Raw genomic sequence first — 26937 nt, 5'->3', positions numbered from 1 at the left:
TTATTATCACTCAACTGCGGAGGGTCTGAAAATGCCTTAGCAACACGCTCTTGCAGAAGTATCTCTTTTGGCGTTTATGATAATGTTTGGATTATGGCAAAGGAATCATTATTCCACTTTCGCGTGTAATTCCTGTCACGGTTATTATAACCTTGATTGCCACCATCTCCATTATTGCGCTGTCGATCATTGCACCAATTTCCACCATTATTATTTCTTCATTGCTGCCCAGATCCGCGGTTATAATCACAATACCCATCCCCGTTACCATCACGGTATGTATCATAATCATCGCGTCAACTCCTGTCCTTGCTCCAACTACAATTTTGCACTATATTGTTGACTTCTCCACAGCGAATATAGTCATATGCTTCTTGCATGACTTTGGCAAAGTTACGCGGTACATATCTTCACAAACGATGTACAAGAGTTGGGTGCTTCTACGGATTTATCGCATGCACAAATCCAGAAATTTTCTGGTCTTCATTGAGGTTTGGGATTTTCTGGAATTCATAAATGTATCTTGTCAATAAACTTCCCAACGTTTCTTTGAAGCCTTGATTGATATCATGGCACTCAATGTGCGTCTTCTTTTGCGGTAACAAATTTTGAAATTGCAAAAGGAATTTTTCTCTTAAGTCCACGAATCCAACGATGCTTCTTGCGCTTAAATTGTGAAACCATTCATGCGCTAAACCTTGTAGCACCATTGGGAATACACAGCATGCAACCGCTTCATCCCAATTGTATGTGCTTACAACTCCTTGAAATCTCTGCAAAAAGTCGAGTGGATACAATGGGTGGTGTAGTAATCGGGTAATCAGATATGTGCTCTACAAACTTGTCTATTGCGAACGTTATTTCAGTTGCCTTTTTTGGCCGCGCTTCTTTATTTTCTGCGCAATACTTTTCAATCATTTGCTGAATAACATCTGGTCGCTCAAACTTGTGTTGCATATCCTTTGGTGCCAACTTCTTGAACATATCCGCCAAAAAAGTCTGTGTGTTCTCCATTTTTGCGGCCTGATATGTTTCTCCTTCTTCATAATAACGCGGAACAGGCGTGGGAGGCCTTTTGCGTTTTAATTTGGTAATTTCAGCCACCTCCTGATCACTTTCAGAATCTCAGAATTATCAGAATTCGGCAATAGAGTTTTAGTGCTTCTTGCCTTCTTTAAAATTAATATCGGCGAACCAAAAGCATTTTGGTCTTGAATTTCATCTCTCGCGCTTTCATCATGATTTATTATTAATCTTTGCGCATTTGGTGATATTTCACTGAGCGGCCATTCATAGTTGTTTGGGATGCGGAGGTCAAAACCTCTTTCCCTCAACAATTGTTTTGCCTCTAAGGGCGTAAGCACTCTTTTCGCAGTCTTTTTGGGCGTTTCCTTTTCCGCGCTTTCAGTGGTATTACGCGCATTGTTTTCATTAGTTAGACTCTTGTCCACCTTTGCCTGCGCACTCGTAGAGGCTAATTTCAACCTCATTTCTTCTGCTTTTTGTTCCTCACGCGCTTGCTGAACATTTCGTTTTGCCATGTTCATTTTTTCAATCATAACATTTGATTGTGTTTCTTCATTTACCATGGCATTTGCGGATGCCTTTGTAAGTAACTCTTTAGTTTGTTGGCTAACTTCAGGACTTGCTTGAAAGTCAAAATTCGAGGCATTTTTCGGGCCAGATGCACCCATAGTGCTTGCACTCTTCTTTTTGTTGCACGTAGTCATATTTACTCAAGAGCACTTTAAAGTTTTCACTTCTTTTTAATCAAGAATACTTTCCTGCAATGTAACAAAGAAAATAACACGATTAGAATTAAGAAATGAGTTTAATAGCTCGATTAAAACGAACGTGAATTTCTCATTTCAATTCTATTTGTGTCCCACGGATGGCTCCAGTTGATCAATCCTAGATTATCCAATAAAGGTTAATCAAGGATTGAGTGCAATGAGGGGGTACAGTGAATGTCGATTAGGATATTGGGACCTTATTGTCATATTTCGTTAAGTGATAAACGATCAACAACCATGTCCCGGTCTTCATAAATTACCTTAGCCAACAAAGATCAAGTCTCGGGCGAATTCACAAGAGAGATCAATATGCCTAGAGCAATCCTTCCAGAATCAACAACCTCAAATGAGAGGCCAAGCTCCCCTTGAGACCTACGCGAAAGTAAGATGTACGCGCACTTAGGCATTCCGCACAAGTACTGCGAAAGCCTACGCACTCTTTAATATTCTGCGCAGTCTTACCGCGTACATCTATATTTACCGCGGTTTAATATCTTGTGTCTTTTGTCTTTAAGTAGCTTTTCGCACTACAAATATACATATACATGCGTATGTATATGATCATTCCTCATCGTTTTTGGCCTCATGCTCTCGAGATGACCACATATCTCATCAATATAGTTCCAACCAAAGGTTTACATCACATCTCCCCCACACAAAAACTCTACAACCGATTACCATCTTATAATCACCTACGCGTTTTTGGTTGTCTATGCTACCCTCTATTTCCATCTACCAAAATACATAAACTCGAATCCCATTCCACACCATGTGTATTCCTAGGATATCCTTCCAATCGTCGAGGATACAAATGCTATGATCTAACCACTCACAAAATAATCACCTCTCGTCATGTCATCTTTGATGAACTCACTTTCCTTTCTCTCATACTCACCCTACTAAACATGATTCATACAAATACCTTACTGATGACTCTTCTGCATTTCTCTTTAATAATTCTTCCATCTTCTTAGACACTTCGAATCAATCAAACAGTCCTCTAGTCGGCCCAACAGGCTCCTCTCCTCCTAACAGCCCACAACCAAATAACTCCTCACTATCTACCACTTTGGGCTCCAACATTCCCACTTCATCAACTACCACCACAAGTCCAACATCACATACATCTCACACCAGCCCAAACTCGAACCAATCCACTTCGAACCCTTCTCACTCGCCAGATACTACTACACTCCCTACTCGTAACATACAAACTCGTAGCAAGTCCGGTATTTTTAAACCAAAAATTCCTTTTAATCTCTCCGCTACCACCTCTTTATATCCTCTTCCATCCAATCCACACGAAGCCCTCACTGATCCCAATTGGAAACGTGCTATGGCTGACGAATATAAGGCTTTAATGGATAATAATACTTGGGTCCTTATTCCCCATTTATCTAACATGCAAGTTATTAAATCTATGTAGATTTTTAGGCACAAAATGAAGTCGGATGGGTCTTTTGAAAGATACAAGGCTCGATTAGTTGGAGACGGATGATCACAACACCTTGGAATTGATTGTAACGAGACCTTTAGCCTAGTTGTCAAACCGGCTACTATTCGCACGGTGTAGCGACCCCGTCAAATCGTCAAGTGAAGGCGTCATCTACGTAGGTCCCATTACATGGTCATAAGTCTTTAAGACAACGTTTGACCAAAATATGTCGCCTTAATTTCTAAAGTAAAGATTATTCCAAGGTTTACAAGAATTGTTCATCCAAAAGTTAAGTTACAAAGTTATTAGTACAAATGAAATCTAGGCGACACAGTTTCAAATAAAGTCAAAAGACGCTCCATGAAATGCATGTATACTCGACATCCAAAGTAAGTATCAAATAAAGAGCGGAAGCATATTTCACATATCGTGCTAGACCTGAGAAAAACATAGAAATCTGTCAACGAAAAACGTTGGTGAAATCATAGGTTTAAGTATGTAGGTGAGTAAAAGTAAAGTAAGCCGAACCACAAGGTTTGAAAAGTTGAAATAATAGTAATACATTCTAAAAGTTAATATTCACGAGCACCCAATTATCAAAGCTTAACATTCCATCCGTTGATACCCCCTCGAAAATATATTTCATCCGTAGACGGTAGCGAACCGTCAAAGATGAGGGTTTGTCAAACCCATATGGCCATACAACATAAGTTCACGCCTACGCTTACACACTGCAAGAGTACTAATGATAATTGAATTGAGGATTTTTGTTCTAAACTCGTATGTAGAATGTTTGTTTTCCGGTTCTTGTGTTCACTTAGTTAAAAGAAATGTTTATGTTTTCTCATCCCAAAAGTAAGTTCAAAAGAGTAAAAAGTGGGACTATGATCTCACCTTGAGTGCAAGAGTTAATAAAGTACTTCAACAAGTAAACGCGTGCAAAGACAAAGCTAGTCTTGACCTAAACATATAGGTTATATCAATAACGGTAAACACAAATGGTCGAAGATGTTAAATTAGTCCTATGGCTCGTTACGACTCGATTATATAGCATGTGAATCAACTTGTCAAGTTTCATGCAAGATACAAGTATAGAAGCATGTTAAAACGATCACATAAAAGTTAGGTTAAGTTTGACAAAAAGTCAAAGTTGGTCAAAGTCAAAGTCAACGTCAATGAGGTCGGGTCGGGTATCCGACAATTTTTCTTCAATTAGTGGTCATATATAAACATGTTGGCCAAAATTCATGTTAATCGGAGTTGCGAGTAAGCGGGGATGAATTGGTGAAAACACTAAACAAGTTGGTCTACTTTTTCAGCATAGGAGCGTCGCACCAAAACCAGGAGCGTCGCTCTTGAGGGCCAGAAGCGGCGCTCTTGTTTTCAGGAGCGGCGCTCCTGACGTCTGATGAAAAACTCCACAAAAAGACCTACTAGGAGCGGCGCTCTTAGTTCAGGAGCGGCGCTCCCGTACCTGGGAAATGCTGTTTTCTGGGTTTCATCAAGTGCACGAACCAAACTTCAAACAAGCATAACTCATGAACCGTAAACATTCAAAACAAGTATCTTATATTGTTGGAAAGGTATTTTGACGAGGAATACAACTAAACACATAACAACAACCAAAAACATCAATTTCAATAACCGATTTCCCGTCAAGTGATCATTTAAAATTCATCTTCAAAGCTTCAAGTTCTCAAAACGCGTTTTAAGATTCGGGAAACCAATTGACACATATGATATGCCGTTTTGAAGGTAATGAAGCATACATTACTACTAAACACTAACAATTAACATTCCATGGCATTCAAGCATCAAAAATTCATTTCAAGAACTATCAAACCCTAGTCAAGCATCACAAAATCAATAATCATGTTTTTGAAGTTTTACAAATCACCCTACACATCAAAATGAAGCTAGTGACACTAGTAACACAATTAAAACATGAACTTTAACAAATTAACAACATTAACTCTTCCAAAATCAAAGATTAAGCAAGCACTTTTCATATTCAAGCTAGTTACACCAAAAACAACAAATCGAGCATACAAATTACATACACGACATCACAATGAGCCATAGACACTAATTAACACACTTTTAAGTCAAGAACACAAAATTAAAGAAATCTAGTGATTTTAGAAAGTTACCCAAATTTGATAAAATCGGTATGGAATCGAAGAGGAAGATGCAAGGATTCCAAATATGTAATTTGTTTGAATTGAAGCTTGATCGATTTGAAATGGATGATGATTTCCTTTTTGAAGGATTGAGAGAAAATGGAGAAGTATGAAAAGAAATTGGAAAAGAAATGAAAAAGAAAGATGGGGAGGAGGTTGACTAGTCAAAGTGCTAGTCACCTCTTTGTCTTTTTGGCAAAACTAGTCCCTCTAGTTTGTAGTCGGGTGCGGGAATTAACCAAACGAATATTTTGAATTACACGGGAGTACGGGAGACGTTATAATCCAATAACGAAAATATTTTTAAGAATGTAGCTAATGGAGGATACGAATCGAGATGCTGAGGATATTAAATAAAAAAAAAAAGACGGCGTTAAAAATAATTTAACGGAAAAACGCGGGATGTTACATTATCCACATCTCAAAAGAAATTTCGTCCCGAAATTTAGTTGGAAGTAATAATCGATGTCTCTTACTCGAGACCTAGCGTTGTAACTCTACGAATGAGTGAAGGTACTGTCTTGGATATTCCATGAATCTGAATAGTCGGGGTGTTACGTAGTATTAAGGTTTGGTTTTACGATCCACAATTTCAGCCGGTTTTCCTATGAAGAGGAGTTTGTCATCAATAGTTGGTGCATCTAGAAGGATTGCATGTTCCTGTTCCGCAGGACACGTTTTTAAGTTTGTTACACGAAATGTAAGGTAAACTGAAACTTAATTGAGTCGGCAGTTCTAAACGGTAGGGAGCGGTTCCAATACGCCCCAAGGTTTCAAAAGGTTCAATATTGCGGATATAGCCCTCCTCGATTTCCCAAAATGGATTACACCTTTCCAAGGTGCGGTTTCTCAATATCCTGCGGTTACACACTGGGATTTTGTGAGGTTTTCATCTAAGTTTGGTATAACTCTTTTGGCACCAATGGGTCGTCTCAAGCCCTTCTCGGACTTGAATGATCTCAATTGTTGTTTCTTGATGGAGTTCAGATTTCGATGGTTGTTTGCCACATGCGTTGGTCCAACGAATAGGGGTATGACATTTGCGGTCATATAGGGTTTCGGAAGTGCGGCGTTAGCACATGAGTGATATTACCGTAGTGAGAGGATCCAACTAAAAGCGACTATACAAGTTTGAAACATGTCTTTCCAAGACGTAAATCGTTCGTTTTTTCGGTTCGTCGGTTTGTGGAAGATACGCGGTACTCACGTCTAAGCGGGTTCCTAAGGTTTCTTACAAAACTAGAAGCGATACGAGTATTTTGATCCGAGACAATTTGTAACGACCCGGATTTTTCCGATCGTTTTACACTTATAAGATTAATATTTACATAAATTAAACCTTACCAACATGTTAAGCAATCAAACTCATTAAGATTTGGTAATTTGAAATGATTTTTATACAAACATTTGGCCACCCAGTCTGTCTGACGATTCACGAACGTCATAATTTGAAATAATTATATAATGATGTATACATGGATATATATACTCTTATGATTTGTTAAAATGATATTTAAGTATCTCATTATATATAATAATAATTGGTTATATACATAAAATGAGACTACTAACTTAAAGACTTCAAGACTATATACATATATATAACGATTAACGTTGTAATAACTTCTAAATTAAAATGTATATATATGTATTGTATTAATATGAATTAATACACTTTTAAAGGACTTAAGTACATATATACTAACATACTTATACTCAACAAAGATAGCTATATTCATTTTCCCATTCAATTCCATCAAGAATTCTATTCGTATTCATTCGGTATTTACACCCGTATCATACCCAGCTTCCATACTTCAATACTATGAGTATATACCAATATGAAATACCAATTATTACCTCCTTAGCAGCCCTATGAGTCACAAGACAAGAATAAACATGATGGAACCAACATTTTAACTTCTAGTATGCATTATTATGCTATATTCCAAATTTTGATAAAGTTATTATGCTATATTCCAAATTTTGATAAAGTCTCTTAACCATATGCATGACCAACGAATTTTAACCCTCTTTTTACTCATCCATATCATCTATTTAACCCACCTTCACTCTCATAATATTCACACACAAGAACTCCAAGTATTCTCTTCATTTCTTACTCTTTAAACACTCTTTAAACACACATACTTCAAGTCTATACTTTCAATCTTTTGAATCCATTTCAAGAACTCTTTGAAGATCAAGAACATCACTTTTATCTCAGCAACTTTGTTCAATTGATTTGAGGTAGTCACCTTATTCATAATCTTATTCGATTCATATTCATATAGCTATCTTATTTTGAGTTTATAACTAATAACAACAAGAACATAGTTTAGATCATTTCTAAACTTGTTCGCAAACAAACTTAATCCTTCTAACTTGACTTTTAAAATACTTCAACACATGTTTTATGACAATATGTCAAGCTAACATAAGGATATAAAACTTGTAAACACGAAGAACACCTTAAAACTAAACATACGCCGTCATAGATCATCGGGGGCTGTTTTGGGTTTGATTTTAAAAACCTATCTTAAACTTTGAATTAAAAGAATTCCTTTGGTGAAAAATCTTATTTTATATGGATGTGAAACATATCCAAAAATCATGGTCATACTCAAAGTGAAAGTATGTTTTTCAAAAGAGTCATCAAGATGTCGTTCTTACGACGGATATGACTATCTTCTTGTATTTGACACCTAAACTGTATTTTCGACTATAAACATATTGTTTTTCTGTTTAGATTGGTAAATAACTTTTCGATACAAAACTATGGCAAGTCGAATCACTCAAAACGGATTTGTAACGAAGAAATTATGGGTAAAATAAAATTGGATATTTTTGCTTGTTTTTAGCCACGGTTTTGATTAATAAAAATGGATGCTAACCTTATCCTAGCTAACTTACCTTGTATCCTACATGTATTTATACATGTCTTGTTCCTGAGCTTATGGAAATACAATTTATAATAGTCGTGATTAAGTTCTACGACAATATATTATAGTCTTAATAAAGATCGTAAGACACCATATATATATATGACTTGATCACCGTGGATCCGTATACAGCGTTTTGACATATCATATCGACCCATCTATATATATATTTCGGAACAACCATAGGCACTCTATATGTGAATGTTGGAGTTGGCTATACAGGGTTGAGGTTGATTCCAAAATATATATATACTTTGAGTTGTGATCGAGCCTGAGACATGTATACAATGGGTCGCGGATTGCTTCAGATAATATACATATTATGTGTCTTACTATATTAAGACAATATATTATAGTGTTAGTGAATTCTAACACAATATACGCATTTATATTTATATATATATTTATACTGTTGGACTATCGGACTATTGGACTATCGGACTATTGGACTGTCGGACTATTGGACTACTAACAAAGGACAATTAAAATTATCACAAGTATCATAAGTATGGAATATTAATTATATATATATACATATCTTGACACAAGAATATTATTATTAGGTTCGTGAATTTGTCAAAGGCCAAGTCTTATTACCATCTATTCGGAAATCATCACAAGTGAGTTATAGTCCCATTTTTACTATCTAATTATTTTTGGGATGAGAATATATGCTATTTTTATAAATGTTTTTCGAAATAGACACAAGTACCGGAAACTACATTCTATGATTGATTGATTACACCGGATATCACCCCCTTTTATTCTGGTAACCTAAGAATTAGTGTTTATTATAATTGCCACTAATTGACGCGAATCCTAAAGATAGATCTATGAGCTTTAACACGCTTCAGTCAAAGGGTTTGGCTGCTTTAGTTCTTCGAGGTATTTATAGTATAGTAGCTGCGCGCTGTATACTGGGGGATATTCTATATGCATCTTGTTAAGGTCGGTTACCAGGTGTTTATCATATGAATGATTTTTATACACATAATTTGTGTATGCCATTTATAAAATAAAATCTTGTGGTCTATTATTATTATGAATTACTATGTAGGTTTAAACCTATAACTCACCAACATTTTTGTTGACTTTTTAAGCATGTTTATTCTCAGGTATGAATTAAGTCTTCCGCTGTGCATTAGCTCATATTAAGGATACTATTTGGGACCATTTAAGCCAGGATTCAAGAACGTTGCATTCGAGTCATTGAAGATCATTAGAGACTATTACTAAGTAAATGACAAATTTGGTCATTTGGATATTATGAAATGTTAGGCGAACATGTCAACTTTTGATGTAATGTTAGATTGCCTTTTAAGAATAAATGCAACGTTTGTAAAATGTATCATATAGAGGTCAGGTACCTCGCAATGTTATCATATGTTATTGTATTCGTCCCTATGGATTGGGTCGGGTCGTCTCACAATTGGCAATGGTACACCGTGTTAGAATAGGATTTCTTAAGATGTGTTTGAACAAGTTAGTTAGAGTTCAAAAAAATGTTCGTTAGGACTATTCACCCTCGTGGCGAATACTATTGTAATATGAAGAGTTCCTCTATCCATTGAGAAATGTTACAAGAAGTTTCCTTATATGGAAGTGCGAGCGATAAAGATAGGAGTGAAATGAGAACTTAGAGTAGAGTGAGTTTACACCTCGAGGTTGTCATATCGTGCCTCTAGTCCGGGGTTGAATAGTAGTTGGCCGATTATCAGAAACACAAGGACGTCAAGTCGAAGAAGAGTGAAGTATCCTTGGTTTGTGTGTTATCTTAAGTTTCAGTAATATCAGACGGTAATGGTGAAATAACCGAGGTATGTAGTGTGGTACGTGATGACGAGAAAATTGATCGGATCCACAATTAAGTATTCGAATTCTTCGTGCAAAATAACGAATTTCAGTTACGTTGATTTGAGTCGAGAGAGTATGCCTTTCGGCATTCAAGTAGAAATATTTCCGTAATTAAGTCCCATCTGGGGCTATATGAATTTAGCTAGTAATGTTGGTGTGAAAAATCACGCTCAAGGTTCGGGCACGGAGGGGTTTAAATTTTCCCTCAGTGAGTTAACGAGGTTAAAAGTCGTGTAACACGAGAAAAGTCAGAAATGAATCTTCGGTAATAACCGGCGAGATCTAAGATTTTACGAATATAAGTCTGAGTTGGGAGAGTTCCCTGATCACGTGTGGCTTGATTTCGAGATTGATTGTAATGCCTCGACCATTAACATCATGGTCTAGAAAATTGGACTTCGTTCAACAAAAATTCCCACTCGAAGAATTTGGTATAGAGTTGCTCTTTTCTCAAAAGTTCGAGCGTAAGATGGTGATGTTGTTCGTTTTCTTCTTTACTTGAACAGGCTAAGATATCATCTATAAATACGATAACGGATTTGTCTAGATAAGTTTGCATACGTGGTTTAGGAGGTTTATGAATGCGGACGGAGTCCTAAATAAATCGAATGGTACTAAGAGAGATTTACAACTAACGTTGCGAGTTCAGAAAATGGCTTAGGAGACATCGTCTCCCTTAACCCCCAATTGATGATAACCGGAACGGAGGTCGATTTGGAACATACGGGATTCATGCAAATAATCGTGAGGTCATGGATACGAGGAAGAGGGTATCGGTTTCCAACCGGAAATTACTTAGTTTACAATAATCTATACATAATAGTAGGGAAACAATTTCTCCTTAACGAATAGGTTTTGAGCTCCCTAGTTCTATAGGTGTCAAGTCAAAATTCTTAACGTATATCCTCCGATAAAATTTATAGGCACACAATATTTTTCCGTTGGTCACTTAAATTGCCTAAGTAGTGTCTAGGGGAAAAAGGTGGAGTGCAAAGAGCACGAGTCAAAGACTTGGTTATAAAACGTCTAGCGGTAACCGAATCGGATAAGTATAAAATACACGGATTGTTGTGAAGAAACGTACCCGTTACTAGTCCATCGTCGTCCCGGGCATCCTATGTGTCGATGTTGAAAGTTCAACGGCATGCGTTGGGGTTGATTTTCTTATTTGGGCATTCATTCCTAAAATGACCCGCTTGGCCACATGCGTAGCAAGTGACCGGCCTTCGTGTGTTGGGTCCCTTTCGAGTGACGGGGGCGATACTTCCACAATATTTGGAAATGTGACCACTTCCTTGGCACCGGTGGCAAATTAGCTTGCCACATTCCCCAAAGTGATGCTTGTGGCATTTGTTACAAAAAGGTAGTTTTCCTGCATATCCCTTCCTGCCGCCGGGGGAAAAAGGCTTCTTGGAGAGGTTGTTGTGGTTGTGGTTGCTTGATTGAGAGGCTTCCCATGTTCTTTTATTGCCGCTCGATTGGTTCTCGTCCATTGGTGCCGGCGCTTCCATTTCGTTCACCGTTTCTAAGGCTTGGCGGGCCATTGTTAAAGCCCCTTGTAGGTTAGTGGGTTGAAATGTCCTTACCCCATGTTGAATGCTCTTAGGGAGGCCATCCATGTAAAGTTCGACTCTTAGGGATTTGGGAGTCATGAGATTTTGACACATTGAGACTAGTTCGGCAAACCGTTGATTATAAGCTTCGAGATCATTCCCGGCCGTTTTTAAATTCCTTAGACCCTGTTCGAGCCTTCGAGTCTCGTCGCACAGAAAATATTCGGTGATCATTCTTTCTCTTAATTCGGTCCAAGAGAGTGTGTGGGCTTCATCGATACCCACTGATTGTACATACGTGTTCCACCATGAGAGAGCAATACCGGTAAGAGTGAGGGTGGAAAACTTGACCTTATCTTGGTCTCGACAACCGCTTGTGTCAAAAACGGTCTCCATTTGTTCAAACCATCGGGTGAGAGTAACCGGTCCTCCGGTTCCATCGAAAGTGGGAGGGTTGTACTTCATGAAGTTCTTGTAGGAGCAACCTTCGCTTGAATTACCGGCTCCATGATTGTTGTTGTTAGAAAAGTGATCGGCCATGGCCGTACCCACGGCGGTGGTTATCATTCGTTGAAGAGCCTGTTCTAGAGTTTCGAGAGGAGTGTTGTGTTGGCCTTGGTGAGCCATTGTTCCTTCATGACACAAGAATATCGTTGGTTAGTATTTTCAACAATACTAACCGGGGTATGGAATAAGGATAGAGAGGAAATTTTTCCTTGACTCGCCTTAAATTCTTTATGTCATAATGTCAGAACGTCCATGTGAATCACCGTAATATAATCCCGGAAATTATATTACCCTGATTCACATGTGCATTTAACATTACTTTATAAAGTCAAGGTGGCGCGTCAACAAAATTTATCAACGTAAGATTAAGATCGAATACGAGTTAGATATGATAGAAAAGTTAGAGTATAATGCACAAATAGTCAAGTAATTCCTACTTCAGTCTATATGCCGATTGTAGTCTAGATTCACCTATGTACCCTATGACTTGGGGTGGACACAAATGAACTCTAAATCCCTACAACCAATGCTCTGATACCACTTGTAGCGACCCCGTCAAATCGTCAAATGACGGCGTCATCTACGTAGGTCCCATTACATGGTCATAAGTCTTTAAGACAACGTTTGACCAAAATATGTCTCCTTCATTTCTAAAGTAAAGATTATTCCAAGGTTTACAAGAATTGTTCATCCAAAAGTTAAGTTACAAAGTTATTAGTACAAATGAAATCTAGGCGACACAGTTTCAAATAAAGTCAAAAGACGCTCCATGAAACGCATGTTGACTCGACATCCAAAGTAAGTATCAAATAAAGAGCGGAAGCATATTTCACATATCGTGCAAGACCTGAGAAAAACATAGAAATCTGTCAACGAAAAACGTTGGTGATATCATAGGTTTAAGTATGTAGGTGAGTAAAAGTAAAGTAAGTCGAACCACAAGGTTTGCAAAGTTGAAATAATAGTAATACATTCTAAAAGTTAATATTCACGAGCACTCAATTATCAAAGCTTAACATTCCGTCCGTTGATACCCCATTCATAGTGCTAGAACAACACTGTTTCTCGAAAATATATTTCATCCGTAGACGATAGCGAACCGTCAAAGATGAGGGTTTGTCAAACCCATATGGCCATACAACATAAGTTCACGCCTACGCTTACACACTGCAAGAGTACTAATGATAATTGAATTGAGGATTTTTGTTCTAAACTCGTATGTAGAATGTTTGTTTTCCGGTTCTTGTGTTCACTTAGTTAAAAGAAATGTTTATGTTTTCTCATCCCAAAAGTAAGTTCAAAAGAGTAAAAAGTGGGACTATGATCTCACATTGAGTGCGAGAGTTAATAAAGTACTTCAACAAGTAAACGCGTGCAAAGACAAAGCTAGTCTTTACCTAAACATATAGGTTATATCAATAACGGTAAACACAAACGGTCAAAGATGTTAAATTAGTCCTATGGCTCGTTACGACTCGATTATATAGCATGTGAATCAAATTGTCAAGTTTCATGCAAGATACAAGTATAGAAGCATGTTAAAACGATCACATAAAAGTTAGGTTAAGTTTGACTAAAAGTCAAAGTTGGTCAAAGTCAAAGTCAATGTCAATGAGGTCGGGTCGGGTATCCGACAATTTTTCTTCAATTAGTGGTCATATATAAACATGTTGGCCAAAATTCATGTTAATCGGAGTTGCGAGTAAGCAGGGATGAATTGGTGAAAACACTAAACAAGTTGGTCTACTTTTTCAGCACAGGAGCGTCGCACCAAAACCAGGAGCGTCGCTCTTGAGGGCCAGAAGCGGCGCTCTTGTTTTCAGGAGCGGCGCTCCTGACGTCTGATGAAAAACTCCACAAAAAGACCTACTAGGAGCGGCGCTCTTAGTTCAGGAGCGGCGCTCCTGTACCTGGGAAATGCTGTTTTCTGGGTTTCATCAAGTGCACGAACCAAACTTCAAACAAGCATAACTCATGAACCGTAAACATTCAAAACAAGTATCTTATATCGTTGGAAAGGTATTTTGACTAGGAATACAACTAAACACATAACAACAACCAAAAACATCAATTTCAATAACCGATTTCCCGTCAAGTGATCATTTAAAATTCATCTTCAAAGCTTCAAGTTCTCAAAACGCGTTTTAAGATTCGGGAAACCAATTCACACATATGATATGCCGTTTTGAAGGTAATGAAGCATACATTACTACTAAACACTAACAATTAACATTCCATGGCATTCAAGCATCAAAAATTCATTTCAAGAACTATCAAACCCTAGTCAAGCATCACAAAATCAATAATCATGTTTTTGAAGTTTTACAAATCACCCTACACATCAAAATGAAGCTAGTGACACTAGTAACACAATTAAAACATGAACTTTAACAAATTAACAACATTAACTCTTCCAAAATCAAAGATTAAGCAAGCACTTTTCATATTCAAGCTAGTTACACCAAAAACAACAAATCGAGCATACAAATTACATACACGACATCACAATGAGCCATAGACACTAATTAACACACTTTTAAGTCAAGAACACAAAATTAAAGAAATCTAGTGATTTTAGAAAGTTACCCAAATTTGATAAAATCGGTATGGAATCGAAGAGGAAGATGCAAGGATTTCAAATATGTAATTTGTTTGAATTGAAGCTTGATCGATTTGAAATGGATGATGATTTCCTTTTTGAAGGATTGAGAGAAAATGGAGAAGTATGAAAAGAAATTGGAAAAGAAATGAAAAAGAAAGATGGGGAGGAGGTTGACTAGTCAAAGTGCTAGTCACCTCTTTGTCTTTTTGGCAAAACTAGTCCCTCTAGTTTGTAGTCGGGTGCGGGAATTAACCAAACGAATATTTTGAATTACACGGGAGTACGGGAGATGTTATAATCCAATAACGAAAATATTTTTAAGAATGTAGCTAATGGAGGATACGAATCGAGATGCTGAGGATATTAAATAAAAAAAAAAGACGGCGTTAAAAATAATTTAACGGAAAAATGCGGGATGTTACACACGGTTCTTAGCATTGTGGTTTCTAAATCATGGCCATTACACCAATTAGATGTCAAAAATGCTTTCATACATGGCAATCTCACAGAAACGGTGTACATGTATCAACCGTTCGGCTTTCGTGATGCCACGCGTCCGAATCATGTGTGTTTATTAAAGCATTCTCTATACGGTTTAAAACAAGCCCCACGGGCTTGGTATCAACGATTCGCCGATTATGCTTACAAGGTTGGTTTCATACATAACAAATGTGATCACTCACTTTTTATTTTTCATCATGGCAAAGACATTGCATATCTTCTCTTATATGTTGATGATATAGTTCTTACCACATCGAATGATGGATTACGAAAAAGACTCCTATCTCTTGTTTCTAATGAGTTCGCCATGAAGGATTTAGGTCCATTACATTCCTTTTTGGGAATCTCGGTCACTCGTTCATCACGTGGTTTATTCTTAAGCCAAGCCGCCTACGCAAACTCCATAATTCAAAGAGCTGGACTTACGGGTTGCAATCCAGTGTCAACCCCCGTGGATACTATAGGTAAACTAGGTGGTAAACAAGGAAAACCGTATGCCGATTCTACTAAATATCGTATCCTAGCCGGCGCTTTACAATACTTGACGCTTACTAGACCCGACATACCTTATGTCGTGCAACAAATTTGCTTGTATATGCACAATCCGAAAGAAGCACACATTAACGCTTTGAAATGCATTATTCGATATTTACAGGGTACCTTGTCTATTGGATTGCATATTAATCGATCTAGTATAATCTTGTTGCATACACGGATGCGGATTGGGGTAGTTGCCCCGATACAAGACGATCAACATCGGGCTATTGTGTATATTTTGGAGATAATTTGATTTCTTGGTCATCGAAACGTCAAACCACTCTTTCTCGTTCTAGTGCCGAAGCGGAATATCGGGGCATTGCTGTAAGAATCCGAAACTAATCATCCGGACGATGTCCATTTTGATTACAAACGAGTTACAACAGTTGATAACATCGCGAGGTACTTGACCTCTATATGATACACTTTACAAACGTTGCATTTATACTTAAAGGACAATCTATCTTTACATCAAAAATTGATATGTTCGTCTAACATTTCACAATATCCAAATGACCTAATCTGTCATTTACTTAATAATAGTCTTTAATAATCTTCAATGACTCGAATGCAACGTTCTTGTATCATGGCTTAAATGGTCCCAACTAGTATCCTTAATATGAGCAAATGCACAGCGGAAGACTTAATTCGTACCTGAGAATAACATGCTTTAAAACGTCAATCATAAAGTTGGTGAGATATAGGTTTAGTGCCGGCAGCAATATATATATAGACCACAAGATTTCGTATATAAACAGTTTAACAAAAATATTCTAAGTGGTTGAGCACTTGGTAACCATACTTAACAATTAATCACGTCGCATATTCCCTTTAATATGAAATCTTACTACACTGTACCAAAGTGTAGTCACGAAACGAAGTACTGTGCAACCGTTGAATACTGGTCGTCCAGTCCGGTTGGGGTTGTCAGGCCCGATAGATCTATCAACAGGATTCGCGTTTACAATACCGCTGTAAATATTAGTTACCAAGCTACAGGGAAGTATGCCAGTGGTACAACTCAACGTAGAATATATTTTTCAGTTACTTGTGTCCATATTGTAAAACATAAAATACATGTATTCTCATCCCGAAATATTTAGAGTTTAAAAGTGGGACTATATACTCACTTTCGTCTTGAAGATATATATATATTTTGACTTGGTCTTCCGGTTGATATCACGAACCTATCCATATATAATATATCAATATATTTTCATTTTTAAACAATCGTCACATATATATACTTATAATACTTTTAATACTTTGAATAATTCCTTAGTCCGTAGTTAGCAGTCCGATGTTAGTAATTCAATTTTAATGGTTCATTTTTAAGTGTTTAATAAACCCCCTATGAAATAAATAAAACCCTCATCGTATATGTATTGGTCGAGATTAATCTTGACCCACGGTACCGGTGTTGTCAAATGACGTGTTGCGTACATAAAGTATCGGTGTTGTCAAATGACGTGTTGCGTACAAACATGGGATCTTATGATTAATCTTCTCGTGTTGTTTACGGGTGATCCTGAACCATATAAAATTGAATTATAAGTACATATATATAAAATATCATGTTATCTTATAAAGATGTGATTTATTTAATTTTTTTCCAATTAATCACGTAGCTAAACTAGTCTTGGATAACCAATTTTGTTTCGGTCATAGTTTCTTCGTTACAACTCCGTTTTCGTTGATTCAAATGCCACTCCCTTGGATCGAGTCTCTCTTTAAGACTATGAACTGTAAATACCTTGGTTTGTATTCAAAATCATACGGCATAGGTGAAACTTTAGTGAAACTTATGAAGTTAAACATTTTTGTTACAAAAATATCATTTAATGACCATTTTTCTAAAAATACTTATACTTTGAATTAAATCATGAAATTTTTATGTGTTAACATATTTATAGTAAAAATCATTTTTCCAGAAAATAAACCTCCAATTCAAAGTTTAAGATGGTTTTTAATTATCCAACCCAAAACAGCCCCCGGTTGTACGCCGACGTCGTAAAAACAGTTTTTAAGGTATTCTTTGAAAAACCAAGTTTTACCTTGTTAAGTTAGCATATATTTATGATATATTACAGGTCTTGAAGTATTTTAAAAGTTAAGTTAGAAGGATCTATTTAGTTTGCAAACAAGTTTGAAATCATTCAAACTATGTTCTTGTTGTTAAAATTGTATACCACAAAATAAGATAGCTATATATATATATGAATCGAATAAGGTTATGAACAAAGTTACTACCTCAAGTTACTTGGACAAGATTGCTGTAAAAGAGGAGTAAAAATCTAGAACCAAAAGGGTGATGGAAGTGGATGAAAGATTGGAAGCAACTTAAGACATGAACTTGAAATGAAAGTTGTATTTTTGTAGTGTTTTTGTTTGATCTTTTTATGGTGGTGTTTAAGGTGATTCTTGAGAGGATTTTTGCTGGAGTTTTTAGAGAGACATGAGACTAGTAAGTGTGTGTGTTTAGCTAGAGAAATAATGTTCCAAAAATTGAAAATGGATGCATGTATTTATGGTGGTGAAAATGGGAGACAAGAACAAAATTTCATGTTGTTATTTTGTGAAATTAGTCAACATACTTTCAAATTGTAATTACCTTATACCTAGGGCATGAACAAGGTAGTTACCTTATACATAAGGCATGAACAAGGGCTGGTTGGTGGTGATTTGATGTGTATATACTGATAGTAAATACGTATAGAAGCTAGGTATGATACGAGTACATATACTCTAGATATACGTATAGAAATCTTGTGAAAAATGGAATGAGAATTCAAATATAGCTATCTTTTGTGAATATACTTATATGGTTTTATGTATTTAAGTCCTTAAAAGTGATTAATTATGTAACGACCCGCATTTTTTTTTCGATCATACTATACTTATAAGATTAATATTTACATAAATTAAACCTTGCCAACATGATAAGCAATCCAAATTGTCGAGATTTATATTTCCGAAAAGAGTTTTACGCAACGTTTGACCGTCTAGTTTGATCAATGATATCACGAACTATACAATATATAATAATTATACGTTTGTGTATATATATGTATATATACATATTTAACATGATTAATAAATGTTTTAATATCTCATTTTGTATTAATAACAACAAGTTATAAGTATATTTTGAAACTACTAACTTAAGTTTTCAAAATGATAACAATACGTAACGTTAATTGACATAAATACTTAAGACTTATAATGTTTATACATATATTGTATAAGTAATGTATTTAATCACTTTTAAAGACTTAAATACATAAAATCATATAAGTGTATTCACAAAAGATAGCTATATTTGAATCCTCATTCCATTTTTCACAAAATTTCTATACGTATATTTAGAGTATTTGTACTCGTATCATACCTAGCTCCTATACGTATTTACTAATAGTAAATACACATCAAAATCACCACCTAACCAGCCATTATTCATGCCCTTAGAGCTAGGTAATTACTTTTGAATCATTGCAAGACTAATTACAAAAATACAAACTAGAATTTTGTCATGTTATCCTTAAAGATCACATTTTTAGGAGTATATATGTATCATCATTTTTGATTCATTTTTACTTCAATCTCTTAACTAAAAACACACACTCTTTCTTACTCTCTAAACTCCATAACAATCCAGCAAAGTTCCATAAAGATCTAGCTTCAAAAACCATACTAAAACACCATAAGAAAACCATACAAAAACACTTCAAGAAAACCCTCCAAGAACACCAACTTACTTCCAATCTTTCATCCACTTCTATCACCCTTTTGATTCTAGCTTCTTACTTCTCTTTTACAGCAACTTCATCCAAGGAACTTGAGGTAGAATATATGTTCATAACCTTATTCGATTCATATATATATAGCTATCATATTTTGTGGTATACAAGTTTAACAACAAGAACATAGTTTGAATGTTTTCAAACTTGTTTGCAAACTAAATAGATCCTTCTAACTTAACTTTTAAAATACTTCAAGACCTGTAATATAACTTATGTATATGCTAATTTAACAAGGTAAAACTTGGTTTTTCAAAGTATAAGTATTTTTAGAAAAATGGTCATTAAATGATTTTGTTGTAACGAAAATGATTAACTTCATAAGTTTCACTAAAGTTTGACCTATGCCGTGTGATTTTGAATACAAACTAAGGTATTTACAGTTCATAGTCTTAAAGAGGGACTCGATCCAAGGAGATGGCAAGTTGAATCAACGAAAACGGACTTGTAACGAAGAAACTATGACCGAAACAAAATTGGTTATCCAAGGCTTAAATGACTTCGGAATTCATTGGAAAAATTTACATAAAATCACATACTTCTAAGATAACATGATATTTTATATATATGTACTTATAATTCAATTTTATATGGTTCAGGATCACCCGTAAACAACACGAGAAGATTAATCATAAGATCCCATGATTGTACGCAACACGTCATTTGACAACACCGGTACCATGGGTCAAGATTAATCTCGACCAATACATATACGTTGGGGTTTTATTTATTTCGTTGGGGGTTTTATTTATTGCGGGTATATTAAACATCTAAAAATGAACCATTAAAAATTGAATTACTAACATCGGAATGCTAACTTCGGACTAAGGAAATATTCAAAGTATTAAAAGTATAACAAGTATATATATATATGTAACGTTTGTTTAAAATGAAAACATATTGATATATTATATATGGATAGGTCCGTGATATCAACCGGAAGACCGAGTCAAATTATATATATCATCAAGACAAGTGTGAGTATATAGTCCCACTTTTAAACTCTAAATATTTCGGGATGAGAATACATGTATTTTATGTTTTACGTTATGGACACAAGTAACTGAAAAATATATTCTACGTTGAGTTGTACCACTGGCATACTTCCCTGTAGCTTGGTAACTAATATTTACAGCGGTATTGTAAACGCGAATCCTGTTGATAGATCTATCGGGCCTGACAACCCCAATCGGACTGGACGACCAGTATTCAACGGTTGCACAGTACTTCGTTTTGTGACTACACTTGGTACGGTGTAGTAAGATTTCATATTAAAGGGAATATGCGACGTGAAAATGTTAAGTATGGTTACCAAGTGCTCAACCACTTAGAATACTTTTATTAAACTGATTATATACGAAATCTTGTGGTCTATATATATATATTGCAGCCGGCATTAAACCTATATCTCACCAACTTTATGTTGACCTTTTTAAACATGTCTATTCTCAGGTGATTTCTAAAGCTTCCGCTGCATTCATGTTGGGTCTAACCAGGATCTTGCGTACGCATGTTTGTGTCAAAAATAAAACTGCATATCCAAGATGTTGTACTGTAAAATATGCTAGAAACCGTGTTGTTGTCATCATTTGTAAAGTTTGTAAGTCGAAGATTATCGCTAAACGTTAATCTTCTTTTTATTGTCTTAAGTTTGTAACAAAAATAATGGTTATGGTTTGTAATGTATAATATATGCAGTTTTCTTTCAAAAATGTCTCATATAGAGGTCAATACCTCGCAATGAAATCATACGTTATCTAACGCATTCTTATGGTTAAGGACGGGTTATGACATGTGGTATCAGAGCGGTGGTCTTAGCGAACCAGGTTTGCATTAGTGTGTCTAAACCGATAAGTCGTTAGGATACATTAGTAAGTCTGGACTTTGACCGGGTTTGATTTTAAAAAAAAAAACCATTGCTTATCACTGTTGGTTAAAAATTCATATGTAAATATTATGTAAGTACTAATGGGTTAGTTGTTGTGTGATAGATGTCGGGCTCGAAACTTATTATCACATTCAGCGACTTCGAATCAGAATCTTCAGATTGTGTTTCAGTCATTAACATATCCGATGACGAAAATGGTATTTTTGGGGAAGACTCACAATTTCCAGAGGAACCAACTATAGAAATATCGGAAAGTGAACCCGAGGAGGAAAGTGAACCCGAAGAGGAAAGTGAACCCGAAGAAGAAAGTGAACCCGAGGAAGAAATACTAGAAATTACGAAAGAAAAATTCGATCAAGGAAAGAAACGAAAAGCGAATGAATTAGAAAATTCAAATCCCGAACTTAGTGAGAATGACGTAGCACCAATTCCACTCAACACTACCACCCCTATTCCCGCTATTCCTATTAGTGCTATCCCCGCATCTAGTTCTTCGGCTCCTCAGCCAAAACGTAGGCAGACAGCTAGGATAAGCGTTAGGCCATTCATTGGAACTAAACGCCCTAGAAAATAGACCGAACGATGCACTGCCGTATTAAGCCATGGAATCATATAATGTTTTGTATAATATTATTAGTGTGATTTGCTTAAAGTTTGATGTAAGATAAGCATATGTAAAATAGCGAAGTATGAAATGCAATAATTTTCCATGGTTAAGTATTATTTAGATTGTAGTAATTGATTCTGTACTAAGCTATTAAGTATGAACATTAACGGGTAGGTACTACCCAAGATATAATTATAAAACGCTAATAAGAAGAAAAGGCTTTTATAATAATACCTGGTTCATATTATTAACAAGCTATAAATGTACTATAAATACATACTACATCTATAATAATCCATGTGAATAATTATTTTCTTTCATTAGGAAATGGCGCGATTGAACCGAATGACGGAACAAGAAGTCGAGAACTTCATCAACCAGCGAGTCAACGATAGAATGCTATGGGTCGAAGCTGCAAGAGCTACTGCAGTTAATCCAAATCCTCGTGTAGGATGCTCCTACAAGACGTTTCAAGCTTGCAAACCTTCATCATTCAGTGGAACGGAAGGACCTATCGGTTTAACCCGATGGATAGAAAAGATGGAGACGGTGTTCAAAATCAGCGGTTGTGATGAAAAAGACATGACCAAGTATGCATCGTGCACTTTACAAGATAGTGCACTCACATGGTGGAAGAATTATGTGAAGGCGGTAGGAGGAGATGTAGCTTATGATACTCCATGGGAAGAATTCAAAGCAATGATAATCACCGAGTATTGTCCAAGGAATGAGGTTATTAAGTTAGAAGATGAGTTACGAAGTTTGAAGGTGGTTGGTACTGAAATCACCAACTACAACCAGCGATTCATGGAATTAGTTTTACTATGTCCTGAATTGGTCCCAACCGAAGCACGGAAGATTGAAATGTACAAAGGTGGTTTGCCCAAAAAGGTCAAGGCAAACGTTACGGCGTCGAAACCTAAGACAATTCATGAAGCTATAACCATGGCGAACGAGCTAATGGATCAGGTCATTTTGGACAAGAAAGCATTCAATACTGAGGTGAAGGTATTGGGGAATAAGAAAAAGTGGAATGGAGGTTATGATCGAGGTAACCAACAACAACCTTATAAGAAACAAGAAACCACGAAAGGTGCGGGTAGCGGTTCAGGCTTTGGTTACAAAGGACAAAGTCCTTTATGCAACCGTTGTCACAAACATCATTTTGGTTACTGCAGTGTGTTGTGCACCAAATGCAATAGACAGGGACATCTTGCTGAAGATTGTAAGGCTCTCGTTACAAATGCAAATGGTAACAAGACTCCTGCCACCAACGCAAATAGAACTGCTTTGGCTAACATTACTTGTTTTGGGTGTGGAAAACAAGGTCATTATAAGAGCCAGTGCCCGAATCAGAATGGCGGACCTGCACGTGGAAGAGCGTTTGTTATTAATGCTAGAGAGGCACGAGAAGACCCGGAACTTGTTACGGGTACGTTTACCATTAATAACTTATCAGCATCTATTTTATTTGATACTGGCGCCGATAGAAGTTATGTGTGTAGAAATTTTTACACTAAATTGAATTGTTCATCATTACCTCTAGATGCTAAGTACTTGATTGAGTTAGCTAATGGTAAGCTAATTAAAGCCGATAAAATTTGTCGTGATTGTGAAATAAATCTAGCCGGAGAAACGTTTAAAATCGACTTAATACCCGTAGAATTAGGAGGTTTTGATGTAATAGTCGGCATGGACTGGATGTCCAAAATAGGAGCGGAAGTTGTTTGTGCCAAGAAGGCAATTCGTATTCCTGGTAAGGATAAAATACCGGTGATGATTTATGGAGAGAAGGGTAATTCAAAGCTAAAACTCATTAGCTGTTTGAAAGCCAAGAAGTGTTTAGAAAAGGGATGTTACGCTATTTTAGCACATGTTAATAAAGTCGAAAAGAAAGAAAAGTGCATCAACGACGTGCCTGTGGCAAGAGATTTTCCTGAAGTTTTTCCGGAAGAATTGCCGGGATTACCTCCATTTAGATCGGTAGAATTTCAAATAGATTTAGTACCAGGAGCTGCACCAGTGGCTCGTGCGCCATATAGACTTGCACCGTCCGAATTAAAAGAACTTCAAAGTCAGTTAAAAGAATTATTGGACCGTGGATTCATACGACCAAGTACATCACCGTGGGGAGCTCCAATTTTGTTTGTTAAGAAGAAAGATGGATCTTTTAGGATGTGCATAGATTATCGTGAATTAAATAAGTTAACTATCAAAAATCGGTATCCACTACCGAGAATTGACGACTTATTTGATCAACTCCAGGGATCATGTGTTTATTCGAAAATCGACCTAAGATCGGGCTATCATCAACTACGTGTCAAAGAAGAGGACATTCCGAAAACTGCTTTTCGAACACGTTATGGTCATTACGAATTTTTGGTCATGCCGTTTGGGTTGACAAATGCGCCAGCTGTATTCATGGACCTCATGAATCGAGTTTGTAGTCCGTATTTAGATAAGTTTGTTATCGTTTTCATTGATGATATTCTTATCTATTCCAAGAGTGAGCAAGAGCATGAGCAGCATTTAAGGTTGATATTAGAGTTGTTGAGAAAAGAACAGCTATACGCTAAATTTTCTAAGTGTGCTTTCTGGTTGAAAGAAGTGCAATTTCTTGGTCACGTTGTTAATAGCAAAGGAATTCAGGTCGATCCAGCAAAAACTGAAGCTATTGAAAAATGGGAGACTCCTAAGACACCAATGCAGATACGCCAATTTTTGGGTTTAGCCGGTTATTATAGAAGGTTTATTCAAGATTTTTCCCGAATAGCTAAGCCGTTGACAGCATTAACACAAAAAGGGAAGAAATACGAATGGACCTCGGAGCAGGAGAACGCATTTCAATTACTGAAGAAGAAGTTAACTACGGCGCCTATTTTATCGTTACCAGAAGGGAACAATGATTTTGAAATATATTGTGACGCTTCGCGACAAGGTTTTGGTTGTGTTCTTATGCAACGGAAGAAAGTTATTGCATTTGCATCCCGACAATTGAAGATTCACGAGCGAAATTATACGACGCATGATCTAGAATTGGGAGCAGTCGTGTTTGCATTGAAGATGTGGAGACACTACTTGTATGGGGTTAAATTCACTGTGTTTACTGATCATAAAAGCCTTCAACATATTTTTGATCAGAAACAATTGAACATGAGGCAACGTAGGTGGGTCGAGTTAATAAACGACTATGATTGTGAAATTCGTTATCATCCCGGGAAGGCAAACGTGGTGGCTGATGCTTTAAGCAGAAAAGAACGAGAACCAATTCGAGTTCGAGCAATGAACATAAAAATTCGTATGAATCTCAACTCACAAATCAAAGAAGTTCAACGAGAAGCACTTACTAAAGAAAATGTAGGAAATGAAATAATGAAGAAGTATGAGAAGCAACTCAATATGCGGGAAGATGGAATTCGATATTTTGCAAATCGTATTTGGGTACCGAAGTTGGGTGGATTAAGGAAGTTGATATTGAACGAGGCACATAAGACAAGATACTCGATACATCCTGGAGTTGGAAAAATGTATCAAGATCTTAAGACACGTTATTGGTGGCCTAATTTAAAAACAGACGTTGCAACATATGTTGGGGAGTGTTTAACTTGTTCCAAGGTTAAAGCAGAACATCAAAAGCCGTCAGGGTTACTTCAACAACCAGAAATCCCAGAATGGAAATGGGATGGTATTACCATGGATTTCATCACGAAGTTACCAAAGACTGCCTGGGGATACGACACCATTTGGGTGATTGTTGATCGTCTCACCAAGTCTGCACATTTTTTGCCTATAAAGGAAACGGATAGAATGGAGAAACTATTACGATTGTATATAAAGGAAGTTGTTTCAAGGCATGGAATACCTATTTCCATTATATCCGATCGTGATAGTAGATTTACCTCAAAGTTTTGGCAATCACTACAGGAGGCACTAGGAACTCGTTTGGATATGAGTACCGCATATCATCCGCAGACCGACGGGCAGAGTGAAAGAACAATTCAGACTCTTGAAGATATGCTCAGGGCATGTGTGATCGATTTTGGAAACGGATGGGATAAGTATCTACCGTTAGCAGAATTCTCGTATAATAATAGTTATCATGCGAGCATTGGAGCTGCACCATTCGAAGCATTGTATGGAAGGAAGTGTAGATCTCCTATCTGTTGGACTGAAGTAGGAGATCGGCATTTAACTGGTCCCGAGATCATACACGAAACGACCGAGAAGATAGTACAAATCAAGGAGAGATTGAAAACAGCCCGTAGTCGCCAAAAGAGCTACGCCGATGTCCGAAGGAAACCATTAGAGTTTCAGGTCGGGGACATGGTTATGCTAAAGGTGTCACCTTGGAAAGGTGTAATACGTTTCGGCAAAAGGGGTAAACTGAACCCAAGGTACGTAGGCCCGTTTAAGATCATCGAACGCATTGGACCGGTAGCTTATCGACTCGAGTTACCGCAACAACTCGCTGGAGTACATAATACCTTTCACGTCTCAAACCTTAAGAAGTGTCTTGCAAAGGAAGACCTTACCATTCCTCTCGAAGAAATCCATGTCGACGAGAAACTACAATTCGTCGAAGAACCAATCGAAATCATGGACCGTGAAGTTAAACAGCTCAAACAGAGCAATATACCGATTGTTAAGGTTCGTTGGAATGCTAGAAGAGGTCCCGAGTTTACTTGGGAACGAGAGGATCAGATGAAGCAAAAGTATCCACACTTGTTTCTTGATGACGCAA

This window comes from Rutidosis leptorrhynchoides, chromosome 11 (assembly GCF_046630445.1).
Source record: "Rutidosis leptorrhynchoides isolate AG116_Rl617_1_P2 chromosome 11, CSIRO_AGI_Rlap_v1, whole genome shotgun sequence".
NCBI lineage: Eukaryota > Viridiplantae > Streptophyta > Magnoliopsida > Asterales > Asteraceae > Rutidosis > Rutidosis leptorrhynchoides.
Note: the sequence above shows the minus strand (reverse complement) of the source record.